This window comes from Ictalurus furcatus, chromosome 21 (assembly GCF_023375685.1).
Source record: "Ictalurus furcatus strain D&B chromosome 21, Billie_1.0, whole genome shotgun sequence".
NCBI classification, from domain to species: Eukaryota; Metazoa; Chordata; class Actinopteri; order Siluriformes; family Ictaluridae; genus Ictalurus; species Ictalurus furcatus.
In genome coordinates this window covers 833,187-839,186 of record NC_071275.1, presented here as the reverse complement: position 1 = coordinate 839,186, position 6,000 = coordinate 833,187, and positions in this window count along the sequence as shown.

Genomic DNA, 6,000 nt, shown 5'->3' with positions numbered 1-6,000 from the left:
TCACCCTAGAAACACTACACCAACAGTGAATTTTGCAGGTGTAACATCATGGTGTGGGGCTGATTTTCACTGCATGGTACTGGCAGACATCATATAATTGAAGGAACGATAAATGGAGCCCTTTACCGGAAGATTCTTGTGAAGAATCTGCTGCCATCCACCAGGATGATGAATATGAGACGTGGGTGGACCTTCTAGCAGGACAACGATCCAAAACATACAGCAAAGAAAACTCTCAGTTGGATTCAGAGAAAAAAAAATGAAGGTGTTACAATGGCCCAGTCAATCACCTGACTCCAATCCAATTGAACAAGATTTAAAGACAATATGTTTATGTCAAATCCCACCTGAATACTGCGGCCTATTAATTTCTTCATACATGAAACTGTCATTACAAACAAAGGCTTCTCAACAAAGTATTAAATACATTTCAGTTAGCGTGTTCAATATTTTTGTCCTGTGTCATTCCTCTTTATTACACATAACTTCATTTATGGACTTTAATATTTGGATTTCTTGAGTTAATACCAAAGTCTGGTGAAAATTTCATGTGAATAGCCTCACTGGAAATATGTTTACTGAAAAGATGTTGACAAGTTCAATACTTATTTCCCCCATTGTACATAGGAATAACATTTATGAAATATATCAGTCGGGATTTAGGCCTCATCATTGCACAGAGTAGGGTTGTCATGATACCATAAACATATCTTATGGTACTATACCAGCTGAAATATCACGATAGATATATGCATAGATATAAATGAAAACAGACAAACCAGATTTTCCTTTCAATACTTTATTGATGAGAATGAATAATGGGCTATTGGAAAAACTGAAGAACAATCATACCATTGACACGCAACTAATTCAGTGTGTCATATTGTCACGTATTTGAGGCTTGGACGGATGCAAGTGCAGTTCAGAGTTTTATTAAGAACATGTAATCCAAAGGGCAAAGCAAAAGGGATAAATAAAGACAGGCAAAGGTCAGGTGATCTGCAAATGGGCATAAATGAGGCAAAACAGAATTGAAAAATGAGGATGAGAACAGGATCAAAACTATGGCACAGAGACAAGGAACAAAGGCTTGGCACAGTGATAACACTCAATACTTTGCAACACATATAGACACATGAGGGGATTAAATAGCAAACGTAATCAAGGATGGACACAAAACAGCTGAGATTAATGATGGCACATAAAGGAAACAAGCAATGACAATACAGGGGCAGAGACAGGACATAAACCATAACAAAACACAAAAGTAAACAAAGTCAATTTCATCGAAACTCGCTTTGAGCTTCGGAGCACGCTACATGCTTCAGCGATTTGTGCGAGGGAAAATCGTGTCATATATTATTCTGTTGTTCCCTAGAGCAATGAAATCATGCAGAATACTAAGAATGAACAGATTAGGAATAAATAACTGAATTTGGAAATGAACTCCAAATTAGCTCCCTTAGCTCACTTCTGGTCAAACACTGCTAATTTTACAGGGTTCGTACAGATGCTTCACAGTGAAATTCCAGGACGTTCAAAGACTTTTCAAGCATCATTTTTTGTTTATTTGACAAGATTATTAAGATTAATTATTTGACAAAAGATGTCAGTAGTACCCGAGCACTGCTGGTGCGAAGCACTATTGGATCTGCTCCGTTTCTTCTTCTTCTTCTTCTTCTTCTTCTTCTTCTTCCGTTCTCAAATTAATCACATTTTAGAGGGCCTAAACATACCCAAAAACTCACAAAACTTTGCAGAGGCATCAGAACGGTGTGAGGGCCCATTCATCGCTGATTGCAGCTTTAATTCAAACTTATTTTTTATTTATTCTTCTTAAATTCCCAAAAAAATTATAATAAAACAATTTATATTGTGTCTTTTCCAGCCATGCTGGACCAAATTTGCATTGCCCAGGCATTGCTTCTCCTTCACCATAATGCCAATATATTCCAAGTGACTGACAGGAGCACTGTTGCCAACAACCCTCTATGGAAAGTTGCTGAACGTCGCTAGATGAGGTCATGTGCTAATTAGTGTATTCATTATGCTAGCACGTCATATTTGCATTCTGCCTAGTGTCAGCCCTTTACATCTGTTTCCTTCTCTCCTACTCTGTGTGCCCACATACTATATTTTAATACAGCCTCATTCCCAATAAAGCTGTTCTCATTTACATATTTTTTATGTTTCTGTTGTCAGACAAAGGAATGAGTATGAAATAGTGACTGAAACACATCACATTCTAACCATTTCCAAGCCGCTGCTCTACACTGTTAAAATGATGATAACAATGATGTCCTCTATCAAAAAAAACACACACACATAAGTTAAAGACAATGGCTGTGCTGTGATTTCGGCTATATGTAAAATGATTCACTCAGAGAAAAAGTTAGAAGCAAATGAATGCTCCTCTCTGCCACTCACTGACCAGAGTAGCCACAGAGAGAGGTGTACTTGCAGTAAGAAAGCAGGACCTTGCTTAAGTTTAGCCCACTTGGTAGCAAACAGAAAATCTTTAAAGATTAAGGTAAAAATTTTAGGTTAAATTAAGTGTCACTAACCTTTGTGTATTCTGCAAAAGCAGTGTGATGTGTCGTTTTTGTGAAAATAGTATTAACTGCTGCATATACAACATTACAGTATTTAAGGTATATTAAAGACCTTAGTGCAGTTTTTGATATCATTGATCATATTATTCTTCTTGATAGACTAGAAAATTTTGTTGGAGTTAAGGGAATGGCTCAGATGACTGATCGTTATCAGTTTGTAGATGTAAATCGTGACTTCTCTTCACATACTAAGGTAAAGTTTGGTGTTCTGCAAGGTCCTGTTTTAGGCCCACTGCTTTTTTCATTATATATGCTACCTCTGGGTAATATTATTCATAAACATGGTATTAAACATGGTAATACTGATAACACACAGTTGAATGTTTCAGCAAAGCTAGATGAGAAACAACAGCTTAAAAAATTTGAAGAATGTGTATGCAATGTTCGGAGACGTAATGGAGTTGAGTACGGATGCAAATGCAGATAAAGATCTGGTTTTGATAAAGACCTGGTCAAAACAGGCAAAGGGTCAGGCAATTGGCAAACGGGCATAAACTGGGCTAGGCTGGAATCAAAACAAGGATACGAGAAACAAGATCAATAACAAGAAACACGAAACGAGAATCGGGAAACGAGAAACGAGAGTTGGTAAACAGCTAAACTCAATATTGCGCAATTTTCACAGAGACACGAGGGGTTTAAATGACTAACGTAATAATGGGTAAACACGGACAGTTGGAAACACAATTGACACACCTTCGGAAAACAACCAATGACTAAACATGGCGGAGACAGAACATAATCAAAACAAACGCACGTGTCCACAGTAAACAAAGTCACAGTCATAAACAACAGAAAAGTGTGGGGTCGCTGAGCGCTCGCGCACCTGGCTTGCACATGCACTCCGGCTTTCCGAGCACTGTCTGTGCTGTCTCAAGGGGAAATCGTGACAGAACCTCCTCCCCCCCAACCCCAAGGGGGCACCAGAAAACACTCCCCTCCCCTGGCGGTCCCGGCCCCCTTGGCAAAATGTCTCCAGCTGAACCAGGAGACTGAGCAGCATCCTCAGTGGAGGAGGAAGGCAGAGCAATGTCCTCAGCGGAACTGGAAGGCTGAGCAACGTCCTCAGTGGAGCAGGAAAGCACAGCGCTGTCCTCAGAGGAGCAGAAAAGCAGAGCAAGATCCTCAGCGGAGCAGGAAAGCAGAGCGACGTCCTCAGCGGATCTTGGCATAGTGGCTTTCACGGCAGCGTAAGGAAGCAAAACGGAGCTTTTGGCTGCAATGGGATGTGGAGAAACTTCCTCAGTAGAACACGGTGGCTGAGTAAACATAAAAAAAAAAAAAAAAAAAAAATTTGCACTTACACCTCTACTCTGTGCACTTTGCTTCTTCTGGAACTCAATTAACAGATCCTGTATGGTAGCACTACTTGTATTGTTCTCTGCTTGATATATCCTTTGCTAGTATTTTTCTCATTTGTAAGTTGCTTTGGATAAAAGCGTCTACTAAATGAATAAATGTAAATGTAAATGTAAAATGAGTGGTATCTTCAGTCCCGCAGAGAGTCTGAGCATCGTTCTCCATCGACTTTGAACCCTGAACTTGGTTGGCTGTGTTGTCAGTCTCAGACATGAGTAGAACTTGGTTGTCCTTGTCAACAGACTCAGGCGTGAGCAGAACCTGGTCGTCCATGTCAGCAGACTCAGGCGTGAGCAAAACCTGGTTGATCGTGACGTCGTTTTCAGGCATGAGGAGAACTTGGTTGGTTGTGATGTTGGTTTCAGGTATGAGGAGATCTTGGTTGGTCATATCAACAGACTCTGGCACGAGCATAACTTGGTTGGTCGTGACATCGGTTTCAGGCATAAGGAGAACTTGATTGGTCTTATCAACAGACTCTGGCATGAGCATAACTTGGATGGTTGTGATGTCAGTTTCAGGTGTGAAGAGAACTTAGGTGGTTGTGGCGTTGGTTTCGGGCTGGAATGTGGCGTGGAAGGTCACATCGTTGATCTCAGACTGGAACTTGGCGTGGGACGTCACCTTGTTGACTTTTAACTGAGAGGCTGTCTCACCGACCTCGGACAGGAGCTTGGCTTGAGAGGTCATCTCTTAGACCTCTGACCGGAACTTATCTTGAAAGGTTGCCTCTTTGACCTCGGACAGGAACTTTGCTTCATGCTGGAGCTCTGGAGATGAGACAACCTTGTGAGTCTCAGGCTGAAACTCTGGGGAGGAGACCACCTTGTGGGTGTCGGGTTGGAGCTCAGCAGGTGAGACCACCACGTAAGTCTCGAGCTGGAGCTCTGAGATCGCCACGTTGACCTCCGGCTGGAGCTCGGCATGTGAGACCACCTCATAGGTCTTGAGCTGGAGCTCTGAGATCGCCACGTTGACCTCGGACTGGAGCTCAGCAGGTGAGACCACCTCATGGGTCTTGAGATGGTGCTCTGGTGCCGAGGTTGCTACGTTGACCTCTGCCTGTAGCTCAGCAGGTGAGACCACCTCGTAGGTCTCAAGCTGGAGCTCTAAGGTCACCACGTTGACCTCTGGTTGGAGCTCAGCAGGTGAGACCACCTCGTAGGTCTCATGTTGGAGCTCTGAGTAGGAGGTCACCCAGTTAGCCTGCTCATAATATGTAGTAAACCGCATGTCAGGTTCATCTCTGAGGCATGGCTCCCCCACAAGATCTTCAAAGACTGCCCAGGATTCTGGACTGCTGAACATCCTCATGACTAGTCCCACAAACTGATTGACATTCTCCAGTCCCCTGGATCCCATGGCTACGAAAGGCTGTGCCCACCGGAGTGCTGGGCCACAAAACCGGGACAACAGGAACCCTAGCCATTGCTTCTCATCGGGCTTGGGGTCCTTTAGGCTAGAAAAGTATATCTGGCAGTCCCCAAGAAAAAATTCAGGATCACCTGACAAACCATCAAACAGCTCCGGGAGCTCGGTTCTTCTCCACTGCAGAAACGGTTTGCTTGGTTTTCCTTGTGTGACATCTCCTCCATCTTCCTGCTGTATCCATGTTAGGGCGCAGTATTCTGTAACATTCCGAGACGTAATGGAGTTTAGTACAGATGCAAATGCAGATAATTATTAAGGAGAGAGGCAAGCAGACAAATCCAAATCGTGATACAAAGATGTGGCCAAAACAGGCAAAGGGTCAGGCGATTGGCAAACGGGCATAAACTGGGCTAGGCTGGAATCAAAATGAGGAAACGAGAAACAAGATCAATAACAAGAAACATGAAACGAGAATTGGGAAACGAGAAACGAGAGCTAGGTAAAGAGCTAAACTCAATACTGCGCAATTTGCACAGAGACACGAGGGGTTTAAATGACTAACGTAATAATGGGTAAACATGGACAGGTGGAAACACTATTGACACACCTGCGGAAAACAACCAATGACTAAACAGGGGCAGAGACAGAACATAATCAA